The sequence below is a fragment of the Emys orbicularis genome, chromosome 2 (assembly GCF_028017835.1).
Source record: "Emys orbicularis isolate rEmyOrb1 chromosome 2, rEmyOrb1.hap1, whole genome shotgun sequence".
In the NCBI taxonomy this organism is placed as follows: Eukaryota; Metazoa; Chordata; order Testudines; family Emydidae; genus Emys; species Emys orbicularis.
Genome location: NC_088684.1, coordinates 221,492,425 through 221,515,342, shown reverse-complemented (window position 1 = coordinate 221,515,342; position 22,918 = coordinate 221,492,425).

Here is a 22,918-nt window from a genome sequence, read left to right as displayed (position 1 = left end):
GGGGTGCGGGGGGAGTGAGGGCTCCAGCTGCGGGTGTAGGCTCTGGGGTGGGGCTGGGGATGAGGGGTTTGGGGTGTAGGACGGTGCTCTGGGTCGGGACCAAGGGGTTTGGAGGATGGGAGGGGGATCAGGACTGGGGGTGGGGGGGTGAGGGCTCCAGCTGGAGGTGCAGGCTCTGGGGTGGAGCTGAGGATGAGGGATTTGGGATGCAGGAGGGTGCTCCAAGCTGGGATAAAGGGATTCAGATGACAGGAGGGGGGTCAGGGCTGGGGAAAAGGGTTGGGGCACAGGAAGGGGTGCAGGCTCTGGGTGTCGCTTACCTCAGACAGCTCCCAGAAGCAGTGGCATGTCCCTCTTCTGGCTCCTATGTGGAGGCATATCCAGACTGCTCTGTGCGCTGCACCGTCCACAGCCACCGCCCCTGCAGATCCCATTGGCCGTGGATCCCGGCCAATGGGAGCTGCGAAGCTGGCGCTTGGGATGGGGGCAGCGCATGGAGCCCCCTGGAGGAGAGACATGCTGCTGCTTCTGGAAGCAGTGTGGAGCCCCACCAACCGGACTTTTAACGGCCCGATCAGCAGTGCTGACGGGAGCTGCCAGGGTCCCTTTTTGACCAGGCGTTCTCGTCGAAAACCAGACACTTGGCAACTCTGCAACCTCTCCGAGTTGTGTCTGGCAAATGCCAAACACAGCTGCAAACCTGTCCCCTAAAGGCTGCACTGAGGGCAGTTGCAATTTTGGCCCCTGGTGAAGTATAGAGCTGACTTGGGGCTATCCCACACTCCACTGACTAGCTATGGCTCCCACGTGTTCAGCTGCTAGATGAGAATAGCTGGAGTGCAAGAGCTCTATGGCCACACCCTCTTATTAACCCTGAAAGGCCCCCAGTGCCAGGGAACCTAAGCATAGGAGCCAGCTGAGGAACTGTGTCTGCTTTTGATGCTTTTGAGCCACTAGCAGAGAATCTGGGCCTAATTTTGTGTGCGCACAACTAATTTCATAATTTTGTAATACATTTGGACATCTGTTGTTCTAGCATGGGAGTTCACTTATGAAAGCATTGTCTCACCCACTCAGCTTTGCTTGGGGAGCTTCTCATCAGAACTGTTTGTATGATGACTCTTTTCTGATAAATACAAGGAAATTAGAGACTGGAAGAACTGATTCAGGAAAGTTTGAATACAAACTCCCAACAAAGGGGTGCCTGGTTTGGGAGTCCAGGAAAAGCTTGAGCATTTTGTAGCCGATATAATCTAGTTTTATGAGAGTCTAACCCTAAAATGACATCTCAGTGTGTTTTCAGAATTGATCAACTAAAAGTAAAATGTTGCCTTTTCGCAGTAAAACAAACACTGTTTACCAAAGTGATGTAAAACCATTTCTCTCCCCTTTCTCACCTCCAGTGTTTGGGGGTGCTGCAGGGAAGAGTGATGATGTAGGGGTTGTGACAGGTTGGATCACAGAACCCCCCTTGGGAGCTGCCACCCGATGTGCCAAGACTACTTCTGCCCCTGCTTTCCCTGCCAGCTCGGGACCCCAGAACCCTGTCTTGCTGAGCCAGACACACCCATCTGCTCCAAAAAAGACCCAGGGTCCGAATTACTTGCCCCAAAGCTGCAGGCTTGACTGAAAGCAGCTTACAGAAGTGTTCCTGTCTTTAACACTCAGATGCCCAACTCCCAATGGGGGCTAAACCCAAATAAATCATTTTACCCTGTATAAAGCTTATACAAGGTAAACTCATAAATTGTTTGCCCTCTATAACACTGATAGAGTTGCACAGCTGTTTGCCTCCCCCAGGTATTAATACATACTCTGGGTTAATTAATAAGTTAAAAAGTGATTTTATTAAATATAGAAAGTAGGATTTAAGTGGTTCAAAGTAGTAACAGCCAGAACAAAGTAAGTCACCAAGCAAAATAAAATAAAACACGCAAATATATGTCTAATCAAACTGAATACAGATAAGATCCTCACCAGTTCCAGAATGCTCCCTTTTACAGACTAATCTCCTTTTAGCCTGGGTCCAGCAATCACTCACACCCCTTACAGTCACTGTCCTTTGTTCCAGTTTCTTTCAGGTATCCTGGGGGGTGGAGAGGCTCTCTCTTTAGCCAGCTGAAGACAAAATGGAGGGGTCTCCCAGGGGTTTAAATAGACTTTCTCTTGTGGGTGGAGACCCCCTCCTCACTCCTATGCAAAGTCCAGCTCCAAGATGGAGTTTTGGAGTCACCTAGGCAAGTCACATGTCCATGCATGACTCAGTTTCTTACCAGGTAGCAGCCATGGGTCACATGCTACCTTGAATGTCCTCAAGTAGACTTCTTATGTGGATTGGAGCCTTCCAAGATTCATTGTCCTTTAAGTGTTTCTTGATTATGTACTTAACTTCAACATTCCTTTCTCCAGGAACTGACCAAATGCTCTACTAAGGTTATTTAGAAATCAAGCCAGCACACCACCAATATTCATAACTTCGAATACAAAAATGATACATGTATACAAATAGGATTAATAGATTCAGTAGATCATAACTTTTACAGAGATAGGTGACATGGCATATGTAGCATAAAACACATTCTAAGCATATTTCCATAAAGCCTTATGGGAGGTACTGTCATAGGAGTATGATCCAGCAGCCAGGAAGTTTAGAAGAATTCTATTTCTAATATAAAAATGTTTTATATTCAAAGGAGAAAAGCTAAAGATTGTGGGGATCCAATTTAGAGTTTCTGATTCTGATTTTACTTAGACCAGTCATTGACTTCAATAGAGTTAATCTTTTTTTTAAAACAACAGCACTTACAATGAGTCTATAACAATGTCTCCTATAAGTGATTGCTTTGAATAAAAGAACATTTCAAACTAATTTTGTCTTCCTAGGGAACAACAGAAGTTCACCTGACCATTAACCCGTACTCTGCCCTCTCTTGCCTGGTTTTGATTAATTAACATGTAATATAGTTTATATTGCTATTTATATTTTCCCCTATTCAATTACAGCTCATCTCTGACTGAGTGGGATAATAATAGTGCCACGCAGACCAATACATAAGTATAGAGATATTGAAGTTGAGCCAAGATTCCTGACTATTGCAATGAAAAATGCTTGTGCAACGTAAATCAGTGGAACAGAGTGCACAGATGCTGTACTTTGTTGAAACAAAGTCAGTCGTGTTCACTCTGAGGCATGAACAATAATAGTAAAAGAGGGACCGTCACAAGAGACAAGGTGAGTGAGGTAATATCTTTTATTGGACCAACTTCTATTGGTGAGCGAGACAAGCTTTCGAGCTTACACCACTGCATACAACATCTCAAAAGGACTATTTACTCTTTGTAAATGTGTGCTTAAGATAAAAAATGTTAGACAAGGGAGGAAGGCCTTTTAACATTTCAAAAATGAAGTAAAAATGAAAAGAATGAAAACAATTTAAATTCTTTCCTAGTGATCTAGAAAACCCCACGATAAGGGTACACTGGAGAAATGATTCACTAGGTCCACTTGAACAGACAGTTGTGGTTTAGTGATTAATAAACCTCATTTCTTTCTGAAGTAAACCTCTGAATAACACCCAAATCTTTAAATGAATTCTCTGAAACTCTTTGGTCTGCAGGTTGGATTAGAAATGTCAATTTCCTATTTTCCAGTCAGGACAGAAATTGCATCGACAGCCTTCCCTACAGTATTTCAGCACTGCTTCTTCTGGCCCAGGGGTTGGAACCATGAAATAGGCAAGTATCAAAGTTAACCTTGTCATTTCATCCCCACGGCATATAGATTGAATAAAACAGAGTCAAAGAGCAGAAGGGAGATTTGGGCAAGATCTTCCAAAAGATTTTCCGCATGACTTCAAGGGCCTTATAGGGCCATGATTTGCAGGGTGATCAGCACATACTGATAATCAGGCTCTTTTAAGCTATCTCAAGTTGCCTCTGCGCCCAACAGCAGTTCAGAGTACTCAGCCTTTCTGGAGAGCGTGGGATCGGTGCTCAATAGAGTGCCACCTACAGACTCTGTAGTTCTACTGAGGGACCTCAACGCTCTTGTGGGGAACGATGGAGATATCTGGAGGGGAGTGACAGGGAGGAATGGCCTCCCTGGTCTGGACCCGAGACGTGAGTTGTTATTGGAGTTCTGTGCTAGTCATGAATTGTCCATAACGAATACCATGTTCGAACACGAGGTTGCTCATAAATGTACTTGGTACCAGAGCACCTTGGGCCAAAGATCATCTTCATAGTTGTCTCGTTGGACCTAAGGCCGTATGTTCTGAACACTCGGGTGAAGAGATGGGCAGAACTGACAACCAATCACCACTTGGTGGTGAGTTGGATCTGATGCATGGGCTGCTGGCCAGATAGACACAGGAGGCCCAAATGATCAGTGCAAGTCACCTGGGAATGCCTCGTGAAGGACCCTGTGTGCAAAGACTTCAATTCCCACCTTTGGAAGAACTTCTCCTGTATCCTAGGTGAGGTCTTGGACATTGATTCCAAGTGGACCATGTGAAGGGCCTCAATCATTCAGGCAGCCACGACAAGCTGTGGATACTCCTCTGGATTGAGAGGAGCCAGTTGAGGTGGTTCAGGCGCCTGATAAGGGTGCCCCCGGGGAGGCTTCCATTGGAACTATACTGGGCGTGTCCCACTGGGTGGAGGGCCTGAGGTTGACCCAGGATGCGCTGGAGGGATATCTCCCGGCTGGCCTGGGAATGCTGGGGAATCCCCCAGGAGGAGCTGAAACCTGTTGCAGAGAAAAAGGAGGTCTGGTCCTTCCTATTCTCCATGCTGCCACTGCAAACCTCACCAGGAAAAGCGGCATAAAGGAAAAAGAAGTTGGGCACCCAAAACCACTAGTTACTTCTGAAAATCTTGGCCATGGTGGCTAACCAGTGACTGCAAGTCTGTCTCATAATGACAACGAGGAGGCCTGTGGCACCTTAAAGACTAACAGATTTATTTGGGCAAATAAATCTGTTAGTCTTTAAGGTACCACCAGACTCCTTGTTGTTTTTGTGGATATAAACACGGCTACCCCTCTGATACTTGTCTCATAATGATGTCTATTGTACTCTCCTCCTCCTCCTCCTCCTCCTCCTCCTCTTGGGTTGAGTTTTCTATGGAAGGTAGAAGTTGGAAATGGTGTTGAATGAAGGAGTAAGATGTCAACATATTGAGGATGAAAACGATCATTTAGATAATAGCTCAGTTAAAGATACTTGTAGATGCATGGCAATAGCCCTAGCTTTTCTAGCATGAAGATTTGAGTCTTAATAAGATTATATAAGGCTCCATACTGCCATTAAATAAGCCCTTCTCAGTTGCTGCTAATTTTGCTTTCTATCCTTGCATTCACTGATTGTCATGTTAGCCTTATAACTTGAGAGCTGATGCAAGACTTTCAGTTTTAATCATTCTGGCATGAAAACACAATTATTGGTGGGAAAGAGATTGGTGCTCCATTGGGATTGGGAGGGATTGAAAGAGAAACAATAGTCTCAAGATTTCCCGTGATCACTGTATAGAACACTGATGGGAATTTGATGTTTTCTGATTTATCATCACTCTTAGTGTTTCAGCTTTAGTGTTGTGTGTGAGCCACTTTTACCATGTCAGAAAGCACTATTGCATCAGTAGTAAAATGCAGTCAGCAGTTGAGCCTAAGGAGATTAAATAAAGAAGGAAAAACACATCAGCAAGGGAAAATGTTTAATATAAAATTTAATAACATCAACATAGATTAAATTCTATATATTGCCAGCACTAAGACCAGTAACAGCTCTAGAGCAAAACTTCGATGGAGCATCATACTCTTCCTTAACTGTGCATGGTCCCATTTATTTGTCCTCTCTTGTAGTTGCTGGCCTGTTGTATGAAATGTGGGATCCCTCATACTGCAACCACCAATGAAATGTGAACTATGCAACTAGGGGCTTTGAAGCAACTGCCATCTGAATGGCATAACCAAATTTCTGGTTCCTGGATGCTGGAATGCCCCCTGGCTGGGTCATTGTCAGCCATCACTCATTAGAGCAACTGCTCTAATCTGCACCGGAAGACCAAACTTGCACTGAGCTGGCTAAAAATTGAGGGGGGGAGAAGGTCACAGCAGTGCCCTAACTCCACCTTTGCTACCCTTACTCTCTGGTCTTGCACTGAGAATCTGTCCCAGGACCCCTACTGGACTCCCTGGTGTTCAGAGAGTGTGTGCAGGCTACATGTAGAACAGGTGAGGGGCCCTGGCCCTGCCTTCTCCATGCCTCTTTTCTCCCTGCACATTTGAGGGCTCTTCTACCTCCGCACTCACCCAAGTGTTTCTCTCAATGGAAGAGTAGTTTGGGAGGAATAATCAAGCACAGAAACGGTCGCTTGTGAAGCTGAACCGAGCCTTATCGAAATAAGCCCGAAACAGTCACTTACACTAACATCTTCTTGACAGATGTCTCCTTTCTGTAGAGATCTCTTCCAAACCTTGATTTCCCTTAAGTTGGGTCTGGGCTTATCTGACTACAAGCAGTTTATCCAATAAAAGGGAAAAGTCCCCTACTAATAAAAGGGCCCAAGAGACAATGTACCCGGCTTCACACAAATTCAGTTGTCTCCTTGCAGTCTCACAAACCCCTGCACCTCAATCCCACTCTTTCCCTTTCCTGCGTTGGCTTTTCCTGCCCCCACAGCTTGCTGATTTCCCAGCGTGGCAGTGCTGATATTCCAGACAGGCGCCACAATGAACAACTCCCTTTATTGCTTTTTTCCTTTTGTTCTTATGTGGAACTACAGATCCCCTTATAATTTTCTCTGTGAATGAAATGGTCAGTTTAACATCTGTTTCAAACAGGCATCTGGGGTATGAACATTACTCTCTCCTACAGAGATTCACAGATCCAGAAGGGATCACTGTAATGTCCAACCTCTTGTATAGTACAGGCCATAGAACTTACCCAAAATATTTCCTAGACAGAATATAATTTTAGGGAAAAAATCCAATCTTGATTTAGAAGCTCTCAGTGATGGAGAATTTACCCTTGGTAAAGTGTTCCAATGATTAATTATCATCACTGTTAAAAATGTATACCTTATTTTCAATATGAACTTGCCTAGCTCAATTTCCAGCAATTGAATCATGCTATATCTTTCTATGTTAGATTGAAGAGCCCATTATTAAACGTTAGTTACCCATGTAGGTAGGTACTTATAAACTCTGATCAAGTCACCCCTTAACCTTCTCTTTGTTCAACTACAAAGATACACTCAAGGAGATCCGTCTCTATAAGGCAGGTTTTCTAATCCTTTAATCCTTCTCGTGGCTCTTCTCTGAACCCTCTCCAATTTATCAACATCCTTCTTGAATTGTGGGCACCAGAGCTAGACCCAGTATTCCAGCAGAACTTGCACCAAGGCCAAATCCTACTCAAGATTCCTGTTTATGAATCCCCAGATTACATTAGCCCTTTTGGCCACAGCTTCGCACTGGGAGCTCATGTTCAGCTGATTATCCACCATGACCCCCACATCTTGATTAAAGTCACTGCTTCCCAGGATAGATTGCTCCCATCCTGTAAGTATGGCCTAGATTCTTTGTTCCCAGATGTATATATTTGCATTTACTGTATTGATGCATATTGTTGGCTTGCACGCAGTTTACAAAGCCATCCAGATTGCTCTGAATTAGTGACCTGTCCTCTTCATTGTCTACCACTCCCCTGATTTTTGTGTCACCTATAAACTTTATCAGTGACAATTTTATGTTTTATTCCATGTCATTGATACAAATGTTCAATAGTGTAGGGCTAAGAACTGATCCCCATAGGACTCGACTAGAACACCCCTGCTTAAAGATTATTCCCGATTTAGAATTACATTTTGAGACCTATCAGTTAGCCAGCTATTAATCCATTTAATGTCTGCCATGTTCATTCTATAACTTTCTAGCTTTTTTAATCAAAATGTTTTGCAGTCCAAAGTCCAGTGCTTTACAGAAGGTTAAGTATATTCTATCAACACTATTGCCTTTGTCAACCAAACTTGTAATGTCATCCAAACAAGATATCAAATTAGTTTGACAGGATCTATTTTCCATAAACCCGTGTTGATTGGTGTTAATTATATCACCCTTCTTTAATTCTTTATTAATCGAGTCCTAGTGTATTATCTTGTCCAGGATCGATGTCAGATCAACAGGCCTATAATTATCTGTGTCATCCAATTTACCCTTTTTAAATATTGGCACAACAATAGCTTTTTTTTTTTTAGTCTTCTGGAACTTCTCCAGAATTCCAAGACTTATTGAAAATCAACATTAACAGTCTAGCGAGATTCTCAGCCAGCTCTTTTAAAACTCTTGGATGCAGGTTATTTGGAGCTGCTGATATAAAAATGTCTAACTTTAGTAGCATCTGTTTAACATAATCATCATATGATGGAACAACACTATCTGTTTTTTTCCCAAATACAGAACAGAAATATGTATTGAACATTTCTGCCTTTTCTGCATTATTATTGATAGTTCTACCATTTCTGTCCAGTAATGGACCGATACCATTGTCAGGATTCTTTTTGTTCCTAATATACTTTTAAAATTCCTTCTTATATGTCCTTAATTCTGCTGTCCTAGACTTTTCCTTGTATCCCTTTGCTTCCTTATCATTTTCTACATTCCTAGCTTCTGATTTATATTCATTACTATCAACTTCCCCCTTTTTTCTTCACAAATAGCAATACGAGAATCTGAAAGAACATCAAAAAATGTACAGAAGGAGTCAAGTTTTCATGCAACTGTGCATTAACATTGGCACAGGCCTAATTTATGCACACAAATACCTGATAGTTGGGCTAAAGTAATGTATTGGGGTGTACACAGGGCCAGTTTCAGAAATCCCAAGTCAGACAATGTTCCATTATAGCCTGTGTAAGATAGGAGGTGGGGTAAGCAACTATGTCTCCTCACAAACGGAGACAATAATAATGGTAGCTAGTGTGAAAGTGAAATGAATTATATTAAAGAAATAGAATGAATTAAAGAATGCTGTATGTACCTTTAAGTAGAAATGAGAAATGCTGCAAGCCAGGGGGCAGGAAAGCAGACATTAACTGCTTAATGAATTGCCCCACTTAAGGGCAATTGGTGAAGCATTAGCCTTAGATCGATAAGAGTTAATAAGGAAGCAGGATATGCATATTGTGCCCTATGCAAATTTTACAATTTTGCTCTCTCTGTCCCTTTGTTTAGTTCGCACCCTTTTATCTGTATAAATAAGACTGTTTGAAGCTTGCATGGGGGCTCACATTATCTGAATGTATTAGCAGAGCGCTGTGCTAATAAAACAGAGTGGTCTGACAAACTATGAGTCCTGAGTCTAACGTTGACAATTTGGAGGTCCCACTGAGATGGCAACCATCTTCACTGGGGCCGGTGATTCCTGACCATTTTTATAGGATGACCGTGGCACCGGGCACCTGGGCATTTGGCCCGAGAGGTGGTCCTCCTGAACGGAAGGGCACACGACCACAGTGAGGTCTACGCCATCGAACCTGTTGGTTCCCACTCTGTTCTGGTAGGGATCCCGGGATCTGACATCAGGAATCTGGTCAGGTAATTATTTCTGTGTTTTGTCCGGACTGAGGACTGTCCTGTCTCTGTGTCTATCCGTCCTCCTGTGGAGTGTTTGAGTCTGGGTGCCATCTCCGTCCGGGGATCGGCCGACCAAGGGGTTCCTGTCCCCGCGGTCTGAGTGAGTGAAATCTGCACAATCGCAGCCGCACTGCACCTTGGGTAAAACCCTTGGTGTGAAAGCAAGGGCGATTGAGGCAGTAGCCTGTGGACTCCTTTTGTGTGTTGCACCGGGCATCGCTCTGACGAACCCGAATTTCCTTCTTGTGTGATTGGTGTGTGTAAAATCCTCCTGTATTAGTAACCAGACGTCTAAGTCAGGACAGTTCCCTAAAGGAACGCCGGCTCAGTTTTAGGAAGGGTCCGGACTCCTGTAAATTTCTGGAAAAATGGTCTAGGCTAACTCAGGGAGATCCCAAAACTCAGTGGCCACTGTTAAAATCTTGGAACAAGGACCGAGTGAACATCTTAAAAGACAAACTCGGCCAATCTAAAACTAAATTGGAAAAGGAGAGGTTAATTGTTTCATGCAGTGGTGGGAAGAGGCAAATCGTAGGTGGACAAAATCAAAACTCGCCTCTCTCAAATATTCAAATAATAAGTTAAAAGCTTTATTAAAAGTCTCCTCTCCCACCACCAGACCGAGCGCTCCCCTTTACGTTCTCCGAAAAAAACCCCAACAACCCTGGATCGATCCCAACCCCCTCCATACTCCCATCCCATTGTAAAAAGGACAAAAAGCCCCTTGTTCTGTTCCCCTTCATTGTCTGCCTCAGAAACTGATTCTTTAGTGTTCCACTACCAATTCAGCAAGGAGGGTGGGCTCCTCAACTCCCCTTCCTGGTCCCTTTCCTTAAACATTTCTTTCAAAATTGTGAAATGACCACAATATCACTCACAAAAACGGTTCATTGGAAAAAGCAGGATCGGGCCCAGACAAGCAGGCAAGCAACAGATAAAGAAACTGAAAAACAGGTTGGAAGCCCTAAGAGCATAGTGTCAGGAGTCAAGTATCAGAGGGGTAGCCGTGTTAGTCTGAATCTGTAAAAAGCAACAGAGGGTCCTGTGGCACCTTTAAGACTAACAGAAGTATTGGGAGCATAAGCTTTCGTGGGTAAGAACCTTGCATCTGAAGAAGTGAGGTTCTTACCCACGAAAGCTTATGCTCCCAATACTTCTGTTAGTCTTAAAGGTGCCACAGGACCCTCTAGTGTCAGGAGTAAGTGCAAGCATGAACCCCTGGAACAATACTTAAAATGGTGAAATCTGAGTTGATAAAGGTGTCATTTTGGGAAATAAACAAGTGATTTAAGGAAAGAGAGTGAAAAGTTAACTCTACAGAGGCTGAAAAGAATTAAGCGGTTAAACCTTGTAAAAATGTTAAAAAGGACCTTGTTAAAAGAATTCTTGGTTTCTTTGCAGCCATTCTGAAGGAAAAATGGACCCTTTTCCAAAAGAATGTCTGTAAATAATCCAGGTAAAGAGACTAATTAAAATCATTTGACTATGGACAATTGAGTCAAATTTGCTAAAAGAACATAGGAGGAGTTCTATTGGAACTTAACTGCCCCAAATGTATAAAGGTAATGTAATCTATGTACAGCTATGTAAAAACAAAGCAGTGTAAAAGGGATGTTAAGTAAAAGAAAATGTGTATGTATCCGTCTGTCTGTGGGAATATGTGAGGTTTGTAAAACTCCTGTTTTGTAGGTTTAAGATAAATTGGTTTTGTTTTGTTTATAATGCCACTAAAAATCCATTTGACTCTTTAATTCAAAGTTGCAAAACTGACAGACCTTTTTGCCAGACACAGGTAATCAGTGTTGGTTGGCTTTGAGATTTGGTATTTAATCCTTAAGGGGTAATTTGATTCTTTACAAAATTTAAATGTTTTCAAATAAAGACCAAGTCATGACTGCAGCAGGGCAGTCAAAATCAGAAGAATAGGGAGAGATTCTGGATTCTTTTTTGTTTGTTTGTTTGTTTTTGTAACAAATAGCAGATGAAAGCTGTAGTAAAAGAATAAAGACAGTGCCCCTCTGAAGCAACAGCAGGAGTGAGGTGCACAAAACAAAAAGAAGCAATGTTAGAAATACTGAGCCTTAAAATGGCTCTGTGTAATCAGACTGTCACTTTGATAAGGGTACATAAAACTCTGTAAGAACAAAAGAAACAGTTACACCTTATGTAAAAATTAATATGGCTAATGTTTTAAAAGTTAAAGTATAGAAGGAATGTGCAGACATGTGCAGTGTATATTATAGAGGGGGTAAAATAAATGCAAACGAAACATGCTACTTAATTAAAATCCTATTAGGGCTCCAAAGGAGCCACAATAGACTGTTTTCTTTTTCAGCTCTGTGTGTGTTTTGGAAGCAAGAGTTAAAAGTAATCAACACTCTGGTAAAAGTTAATTGTGTTCCTTTTAAGACAGAGTCTCTGAGCTCTGCTGATGGCTTTGAATCCAAAAGCCAAGCCTGTGTTGATGCAAATTACCTAACTGATAAAGGAAGTGAGAGAACTGCCAGCACAAAGAAGTTGCAGATAAAGAACATACCTGGTCAGCAAACAAATTGTCTAAATAAAAGGCACCTCAGCCTAGATCAAGCCACACAAGCGGTCCATTTCCTGGACACTACTGTGCTAATAAGCGATGGTCACATAAATACCACCCTATACCGGAAACCTACTGACCGCTACACTTACCTACATGCCTCCAGCTTCCATCCAGGACACACCACACGATCCATTGTCTACAGCCAAGCTCTAAGACATAACCGCATTTGCTCCAATCCCTCAGATAGAGACAAGCACCTACAAGATCTCTATCAAGCATTCTTAAAACTACAATACCCACCTGCTGAAGTGAAAAAACAGATTGACAGAGCCAGACGAGTACCCAGAAGTCACCTCCTACAAGACAGGGCCAACAAAGAAAATAACAGAACACCACTAGCTGTCACCTTCAGCCCCCAACTAAAACCTCTCCAGTGCATCATCAGAGATCTACAACCTATCCTGAAAGATGATCCTTTACTCTCACAGATCTTGGGAGACAGACCTGTCCTCGCTTACAGACAACCCCCCAACCTAAAGCAAATACTCACCATCAACCACACATCACTGAACAAAAACACTGACCCAGGAACCTATCCTTGTAACAAAGCCCGATGCCAACTCTGTCCACATATCTATTCAAGTGACATCATCATAGGGCCTAATCACATCAGCCATACCATCAGGGGCTCGTTCACCTGCACATCTACCAATGTGATATATGCCATCATGTGCCAGCAATGCCCCTCTGCCATGTACATTGGCCAAATCGGACAGTCTCTACGCAAAAGAATTAATGGACACAAATCTGACATCAGGAATCATAATACTCAAAAACCAGTGGGAGAACACTTTAACCTGTCTGGCCATTCTATGACAGACCTGCGGGTGGCTATCTTAAAACAGAAAAACTTCAAAAACAGACTCCAATGAGAGACTGCTGAGCTGGAATTGATATGCAAACTAGACACAATCAACTCAGGATTAAATAAAGACTGGGAATGGCTGAGCCATTACAAACATTGAATCTATCTCCCCTTGTAAGTATTTTCACACTTGCTTCTTATCAAACTGTCTGTACTGAGCTATCTTGATTATCACTTCAAAAGTTTTTTTTCTCTTACTTAATTGCCTCTCAGAGTTGGTAAGACAACTCCCACCTGTTCATGCTCTCTGTATGTGTGTATATATATCTCCTCAATATATGTTTCACTCTATATGCATCCGAAGAAGTGGGTTGTAGCCCACGAAAGCTTATGCTCTAATAAATTTGTTAGTCTCTAAGGTGCCACAAGTACTCCTGTTCTTTTTGCGGATACAGACTAACACGGCTGCTACTCTGAAACGGTATAACAAGATACCTTTAATTAAAATAAATTTAATGTTAATAAGTACCCCTGTAACAATGTATAGTGTGTATGATTTTTGGAAAAATCCTTTATGGTAATGATGCTTTTCAGCTGTTACCTGTAAACAAACTTAAAGCTTAACACTGCAGGAAAGACACTGTAAACTTGGTCTGCTGGAAAAGGAAAACTGAGGTACACCACCTCATGGATTTAATGACTGAACAGTGGGATAATTTCCCCATAACTCTTAAAAGATAGAAGCCATTGAAACCTGGCCTGCCTATAGAGCAAAAACACAGGAAAATATGGAGGTAATTCCTCTTGTTTTGCAAGCAAACAGCAAGGGTATTTGTAAAAGAAAGGAATATTTTAAGCAATAATAAATGCCACCCCAAAAGGGGTAGAAAAATGTTATTTTTGTCTTTCAGAAAAAGCTAATATCAGCTACAGGACAACCTAATAAGAAACGAATAAAAGTGGGTATGATTATCCATGCCTGTTGCTCCAAAGCCCTGTAGTAAAGACATCTCACTAGGATCCTGTATGTGGGATAAAATGAATAATGAGACCAAAGTACTGTATAATGGGCTATGTGTATGTGTTAATTCTTGGGGGGAAAGTGTTTTAAAAGAATGGAAGTGTTAGCAACCTTCCAATAGACAAATGTAAATGTAATGTAAGTACTGTGTTTACAAAAGGTAAAAAGGTAACATAGTTCCTAAAACAAACAAAAAGGCAATGTGGGAAACCGACCCATTCATATTATACACGCAAATGGGAACATGTTAAGAATTGCCACTGCAGAAAGACATAACAGTTTACCATTGGTATAACATATTTTCTGAATGGTCTCCCACAACTAATGGCATACTAATGTTACTAACCCTAATTGTTTTTGGTTTTAAATTGTATGTGTTTAATTGTAATGTTTGAAATGTGCTGTTGGATAAAACAAATGTATGCAAAGCTAGAGTCACAGGCCCAAATCACCTCCCAGTATTTTCTATTATGTGGACTAAATAAGAAGTGACACTGGCGATTAATAATCTTAGTGTCAAAAGGGGGATATGTAGGAGCAGGATTTTATAATGTATGATTTGATTTCATCCTGTCAGCCACCCTTTTTGAATAGCAGAAAGGAATGACAGACCAGAACAATCCTTATGACTGATTATGGTCACCCTTTTGTTTTAGAATAAGATATAATGTCTACTATGGTTTCCTATATGTATTACAAAGTAGGCCTCTAGTTAAATATACATTTCTTTGTTTTAAGGTTTAGTAAGTAAGAAACAGGATTCTCCATTGTGTCTATGTTAAGTAGATTAGAGGAACATTGAAGGCCTGGGTCTCAATGTAAATTGTCTTGGTTATTGATTGTAAAACTTAGCAAGGTTTAATTTGCAATGCCTTTTTGCTCGATATAAAATATTACTGTTTGTATTCTCAATCTGTGTGAATAAGGAATGTATGCATCAGGAAAGATAAGGTGTGAAGGCCATTGTTATAGCCAGAGTCAAGGAAGAAGAAGTAAAGAGACTTAAAGGACATCAAAGAATCATCAGGTACTGCTTACTATCCAGATGACTGTTAAACTGTCTGGCATCACAGCGTGGATACATGCTTCGCAGTGTAAGAAGGCACCACCTCCAGCAAACCAATCATCACCTCAGGATCACGCAGAGTCAATTTTGACTCCAGAAGAAGACGTAGAGGAACAGCCTGCAATACCTTACCATCTATGCTCTCATAAGGGTTGCCAGAAGCAGACGACGACCTAAAGCAAGGCCCAAAAAGAAGCAGTAGTGAGCCTAGCGCCTGCTGCCTGGTGGATGTAAAACCGTGACTGCAGTTCCCTCAGTTGAGGTTGTCAGAACCAGAAGGGCCTTGCCTCCAACATGCGCCTCTGGTGGCGCCTGTTCCTCCGCTGCTGGTGTCTTAAGGTCTGGGGAGTCCACAATGACAATTTTTTTATCCAGCAGCAAGTGTGGATAGCTCAGACCCTTAATATTTCTAATTGCTGGGTCTGCAGCCACATCCCAGCCCACTCTCAAGCTGGTGTTCCTGTCCTGGCAATCCCACTCAATTCCCCAGACCTCACTGGAGGACCTTGTCCGTTTAACAAAACATGGAACAATAATGACACTTGGGAAACAGTGGGAATAAATGTATCTAAATGGATAAGTGTGGTGGAGGGAAAAGGTCATTGGTGTTGGGTGTGTAATGGACAGGGCTGGATCTGGGAAAAAGCCGTTGCCTTCAGCATATTGTGGCCAATGGTGTATGGGATTATTTGAATAAAACTAAAAAGTGGCGGGCTGGATATGGGGATATGAATTTTTTCTTGACCTGAGGATCAAACAGAAAAAAATCAATTTCATGTTCCCCCTACAGTAACCTTAGTGAAAACAATACAATCTTTCAACACCATGCAAAAAGGCTCCTGAGGTTACAAGCAGTAGTTGAAATAATGGCAAATGAAATCGGAGAGAGTTTAAAAAACCCTGGCCAAAGAAACAGGGGCGATCTGACAGATGGCCCTCCAAAACTGTCAGGCATTGGACATTGTGCTGGCGGCCAAAGGAGGGACCTGTGCTCTCATTGGAAAAGAATGTTGTGTGTTCATACCTGACGACACCAATGAGGTAATAGATCGTGCTAGTCACTTAGAACAAATCGCATATCTTCCCCATGAAGAGCCGAGTTCTTTATGGAAGTGGCTAAGTAACCTGTTCAATTTCTCTGGCATAGGAAACTGGTTGTTTCAGGGAGCCCTGACTATCCTGTTTGAAATCTTAATGATTTTTGTATGTTTTCAGCTAATCTCCTGTTGTATCCAGAATTGTGTAAGGTATGCCACCCAAGTGACTGCCCCAAAACAGAGTGCTAATATGATGATTTCGAAATATCACTGATGAACAAAGAGATAAAGAACGATTAATATGTGGAACCCAGTAATTGTTGGTCTTTGCGTAAGCTTGACCAAAAGGAGGGATTGTGAAAGTGAAATGAATTATATTAAAGAAATAGAATGAATTAAAGAATGCTGTATGTACCTTTAAGTAGAAATGAGAAATGCTGCAAGCCAGGGGGCAGGAAAGCAGACATTAACTGCTTAATGAATTGCCCCACTTAAGGGCAATTGGTGAAGCATTAGCCTTAGATCGATAAGAGTTAATAAGGAAGCAGGATATGCATATTGTGCCCTATGCAGATTTTACAATTTTGCTCTCTCTGTCCCTTTGTTTAGTTCGCACCCTTTTATCTGTATAAATAAGACTGTTTGAAGCTTGCATGGGGGCTCACATTATCTGAATGTATTAGCAGAGCGCTGTGCTAATAAAACAGAGTGGTCTGACAAACTATGAGTCCTGAGTCTAACTTTGACACTAGTATAATAAAAGTTTAAATGATTAACACAATGGCTAACTTTAGGAACCAATGTGGTAATTCTTACTATAGGGGGTTACTTCTTTAATCTCTTTTTATAAGACTCCATTGAAGAATACACAATGCAATGGCATTGCCATCCACTATAGGAAGCTCTCAAAGGCAGGGTAAAATGACTGATGTAGTTTCCACTTGGAAGAAGTCAAACCATAACTACTCAGTATTAAAAAACCAGAAATTCAGGAACTCATTAATGTCTGGTTTAGGCACTGGAGCAGAAAACTTTCTCTGATTGGTTTGTACTCATTTAGTGCACCTTAAGCATCAGCATCTTTTCTCATTAAAATCCACAGTTTATTTCAGCTCCTTAAGAACGCTGATTTTGTGACAATTGCAGAAAAGACACTATGACGACACCAACATGGATTAATCTTTATCAGCTGTTTTCCACAGAGAAAGCACCAGGAAATACAATAGAGCTATGTGAAATACTCAACTTGAAATTCAAGTTTTAGATCCTGGACAAGGGGAGCCATGTGGTGCAAAAGAGTGATTTTTTTTTTTTGGCCCCATATCTTGCTTTGCACAAATCCAAAGACCATAAGAACAACCATAGTAGGTCAGACCAAAGGTCCATCTAATCCAGTATCCTGTCTTCCAACAGTGGCCAGTGCCAGCTGTTTCAAAGGGAATGAACAGAATAGGCAATCATCCAGTGATTCATCCCGTCGCCCACTCCTAGCTTCTGGCAGACAGAAGCTAGGGACACCCAGACCATGGGGTTGCCTCCCTGACCATCCCGGCTAATAGCCATTGATGGACTTATCCTCCATTAATTTATCTAATTCTTTTTTGAACCACACTATAGTTTTGGCCTTCACAACTTCCCCTGGCAATGAGTTCCACAGGTTGACTGGGCGTTGTGTGAAGTACTTCCTTTTGTTTGTTTTAAATGTGCTGGCTATAAATTTCATTGGGTGACCCCTGGTTCTTGTGTTATGTGAAGGAGTAACTACCACTTACTTTCTCCACACCATTCATGATTTTATAGATCTCTTTCATATCCCCTCTTAGTCATCTCTTTTCCAAGCTAAAAAGTCCCAGTTCTCCTCTAACAGAATCTGTTCCATACCCTTAATTATTTTTGTTGCCCTTCTCTGTACCTTTTCCCATGTTAATATATCTTTTTTGAGATGGGATGATCAGAACTGCACGCAATATTCAAGATGTGGGCGTATCATGGATGTATATAGTGGTATTATATTTTCTATCTTATCTATCCCTTTCCTAATGGTTCCTAACATTCTGTTAGTGTTTTTGACTGCCGCTGCACACTGAGTGGATGTTTTCAGAGAACTATCCACAATGACTCCAAGATCTCTTTCTTGAGTAATAACAGCTAATCTAGACCCCACATCATTTTGTATGTATAGGGATTATGTTTTTCAATGTGCATTACTTTGCATTTATCAACATTGAATTTCATCTGCCATTTTGTTGCCCAGTCACCCAGTTTAGTGTAATCCCTTTGTAACTCTTCACAATCTGCACTGGACTTAACTATCTTGAGTAATTTTGTATCATCTGCAAATTTTGCCACCTCACTGCTTACCCCTCTTTCCAGATCATTTATAAATATGTTGAACAACACTGGTTCCAATATAGATCCTTGGGGGACACCACTACTAACCTCTCTCTATTGCGAAAACTGTCCATTTATTCCTACCCTTTGTTTCCTGTTTTTTAACCAGTTACTGATCCATGAGAGGACCTTCCCTCTTATCCCATCACTGCTTACTTTGCTTAAGAGCCTTTGGTGAGGGTCCTTGTCAAAGGCTTTCTGAAAGTCAGGTACGCTTTATTCACTGGATCACCCATGTCCACATGTTTGTTGACCCACTCAAAGAATTCTAATAGATTGGTGAAGCCAATTTACAAAAAGCCGTATTGACCCTTCTACAGCAAATCGTGTTCATTTATGTGTCTGATAATACTATTCTTTACTATACTTCAACCATATGCCCTGGTACTGAAGTTAGGCTTACTATCCTGTAATTGCCGGGATCGCCTCTGGAACCTTTTTAAAAAATTGGTGTCATGTTAGCTATCCTCCAGTCATCTGGTACAAAGACTGATTTAAATGATAGGTTTCATAAAAAGAAAATGGAGCATTTCTACTTATAAATCTCTCCTTGGATGAATGTGCACTTGTACTAGAGTCCATGTGAACTGCCCACTCTCATCTCCAAAGACAGACAAGGCCTGATATGACTACTTTTAGTAAGTAATTCAAATGGACAGACTTTTCCATGGTCATTAAAAATTAATTTATTGTCATAGCCATATTAATCTATTGCCATAGCCATAAACAAAAGTTATCTCATCACATTTCCTTGAAATTGTAATTTTCTTGGACTCTGTATAGCTCAAAGTAGATTAATCCAATCTCTTTATTTAATCTGCATTTGATCAAATTTAGAATTTTATTTGCTGAATACAGAATCAAATCCTTGTAATTAGAGAATAAACAAAACAGCAAGATAATAAATATTATAAAAGGTATTCTTGCAATGCTACAAGATCAAAATCTCATTAAACTAAAAAAAATAAAATAAAAAAATAAATAAAGCAAGCCCTGGCAGCTTTTAGATAGTAATACATTTGTGTAATATATACATGCACTAACTAAAAAAAAAAAAAAAAAAAAGTGTGTAAAATTCATCCCAACTCCATTGAGCTGAGTAGAGTTACACCAAGGATGAATTTGCCCAATGCTGCTGCTTTAAGCAGAATTTGAATCCCTACACCACACCTTAAATTGCAGGGGTCGTTTTTAAGTTATAATAATTCAGCATTCATTTTTAAGCACTCACCAAAAATGTAATACCTGAAAATTACAGCTTTTCTACAAAGAGAGATGTTTCTCATCCCTTTTTTAAAAAAATGAAATCTAGGTTAATTGGCTGCTTCATGCTTGAAATATTGTCTAAAAAGTGGGAGAGTTAATTTAGAAGAATTGATGATTATTAGTATTTTTTTGTGGGCCATAGAGAGGACATACTGTAAAAGTATCCTGAAATGTGTCCAAAGTAGACAAACATAGCAACTGAAGTTTTAACTCTTATTGGCACTGAAGTTAGTAGACTCAACACAGACTCTGGGGTTGGGATATATTTTCCTTGTTTTTAACTTCAGGGACCAAGCATTTAATATTGCTGCAGTTTCTTTACCCTTTGTCATATTTTGCTCTAGCTGGAATTTTAACGCTTGTCACACCCCGACGGCCCCCTCCCTCAGGAATTTGTACATATTTTAGGAGAATGTAGTAGGTCCACAGCACAGGTTTTTTGTCTATGAAGCCAAGAAGCCCATTTACGTTTATATCTCCAGCCCCCTTTTTAAATTATCGCTTGTAAAGCATAATATATTTTTCCTTCAAAATAGTTGTCTTCTTGAAACTGTTTACCTTGGTTGCTCCTTTTTGTGCAATTGATCATTTATTCAGTATGGCATGTATGTAAATAACTAAATAAGTTCCTTTGGTAGATTCCATGAGGTCCATAATTGTGCCCTTCTCCCCCTGCCCCCCGGTTGTATTTTCTCTCAGTTGTATTTAGTGATTGTATTTATCTCTGTCTCATTCACTCAGTTTGATTTTAGAACTTGGTATGACTAAAATCCAATTTGCTCTCCTTACCTCTTCCCCAATCTTCCGCCTGGGGAACCAGTGTGCTGTAGTCCTATCTTCCGGAGGCTGAAAAGTGGCAGCAAAAGCTGGGAGTGGGAAGGGCACACTAAACACTAGTTAGCGGGAAGCAGGTGATCCTTTGAATACAAAATATTGACTAGCTCTAGTGGTTCAGAAGGCAGCAGTCAGTGGAAGCAGAAGAGAAGAGAGGACCAGACTGTCAACTGGGCTTCAAACTGGCTAAAGAGATTAATGTAGACAAATTTCAGCTTCCAGCGCGATCAGTTTTTATATTGAATGAAGGTATATGTCTCAGGTCTTTGTGTCCTGGTCAGAAGCCTGGCTGCCTGTGAACCCCCTCCTCACAGCTCAAATGGAAAACTCCACCTAGCTGTGGCAAATGGCTACGGCAAATAACTAAATTTTTCTCGTTGTGGGCAGGCAGGCAAGACAAAATGGCAGTCAGTGTCAGTAAAATCAGCAAAGTATCCACCAAACAAGGATGCCTGTAGCCAGGAAGAGGAGGATATTTGTGACTGTTGCTCCACATGGCGCATGCTCCATATGGCTGCATGCTCTCAGAATTCACAGGACAGTGCCTCTACTCTGGCCAATGTCTCTGTATCAATAGCTTTCCAGTTAATTATTTCCCCACATCAACTTTTTGTTTCTCCCTCAAGAAATGTAAACAGATTTGTATTGTGTTTTTCCTTGTTTAAATCCTTGTCTGAATTCTAATTATCTAGGTATTTCCCCAGATTTACAAATATTTCTAGGGCCTTCCCCACTTCTAATTATGCTAGAAGGTTTACAGCCTCTTGGAACTTCCCTGACATTAGCTCCTACCCAGTTCTGTGCCTCTTGTCTTTTGCTGTCCTTATTCTGAATTTCATCCATGATGTTTTGCACGTAGTGTACATGGCAGGTATGACTGTAAGTTGGGTCATAGTTTGCTGCTTCAAAAACCAGAGGTATGAAGCCTGTAGGTGGGAAACAGTGTCCTCTCTCTTTAGTTAAGGCTGAAACTATGGAGGAAATTTTGGACAAAAGGATCTAGTGAGGAGAGTGTTCACTGATTCTTCAAGTTGACTAACTTATAGTAGGTCTCCAAGGAAGCTGCTCATAATTGGGGTGAACTAGTTCAGATCTGATACAAGCCAACTCAAATCAGACTAAATAGACAAACCAGAGATCAATCTAGATGACCATAATGGTCCCTTCTGTCCTTGACATCTCTGAAGATATAAAAATGCACCACTTTTTTGGTCTAATTGGAGATGCTGTTTCTTTGTCACTTGTGCTGTGACAAATGAAAATGCTAGTTCTTGGGAAATTTTGCACTCTTTGGTGTCTGGGCTTTTACCCGGGCCATTGTTCTCATTGTAATATATGGTCTAGTCACTGTCAATCAGTCCTGGCCACCTATGGACAACCTCTGCTCTCTGAATTCAGCAGATATCTAACCTCTTTTATCTCCATTTTGAAAATCACAAGGAGTTATCAGAAGAAGGGGAAGTTTAGTTTGACTCAGAGTTTCTCTGTTTCCCAATCAAGCATTGAAAATTGTTTTCCAAAGTACTCTGAGAATCTAGGAACAGGAAGCTTACACATTTGACAACAGATAAGTGAATCCAAATGCCAGTTGTCTCATGCCACATACAATATGGATTCACTATAGGGCAAAACTACCAATAGAGCAAAGTAATGATTTTAGGGTAATATGCTGATGTTATTTGAAGACTGGAATTGGAACACAAGCATTTATACGGCATTTTGTTTAACACAATTCCTTGTTAATTCATCTGGTATTTATTTTGATACCACTAATCCAAATGGATTCATTTAGCAATCATGTGGCTGTCATATTCACTTCCCCAAGGTGTGGTGCAGTGATGAAGCATTGCTTGAAGGACACTTAAAATAAAGTGTTACCACATTTCCTTTGATTATGTAAATTTCTTCATAAGCTGTCACTATAAAACTTTTCCTGGCACATGTTAGCAGAAGCAGTTGTACGTGGAGGCCATTATATCAGTAATATTTAAATAATGTCACAGCCAGGAGGATTCAGGTCTCATAGATAAAACATTCAGTTGTCCTGGCAGGAGGTGCAATTTGAAAATGCTTAAAAAAAAAAAAATCTCTGATGCAGAGTGATGGAGCGAATGGGCAGGTTTTGACAAGGCAGCCGCTATTTACAGAAGTGAGTCAGCGTTTGCTTTCCAGTTTTGTTTGGGGCTAGGGATATGAGTGGGAGAGTGGGGCAATGTGGTTTGTTCAGCTGCATGATTTCCAGTCCCCTTTCAGAAATTGGTCTGCATA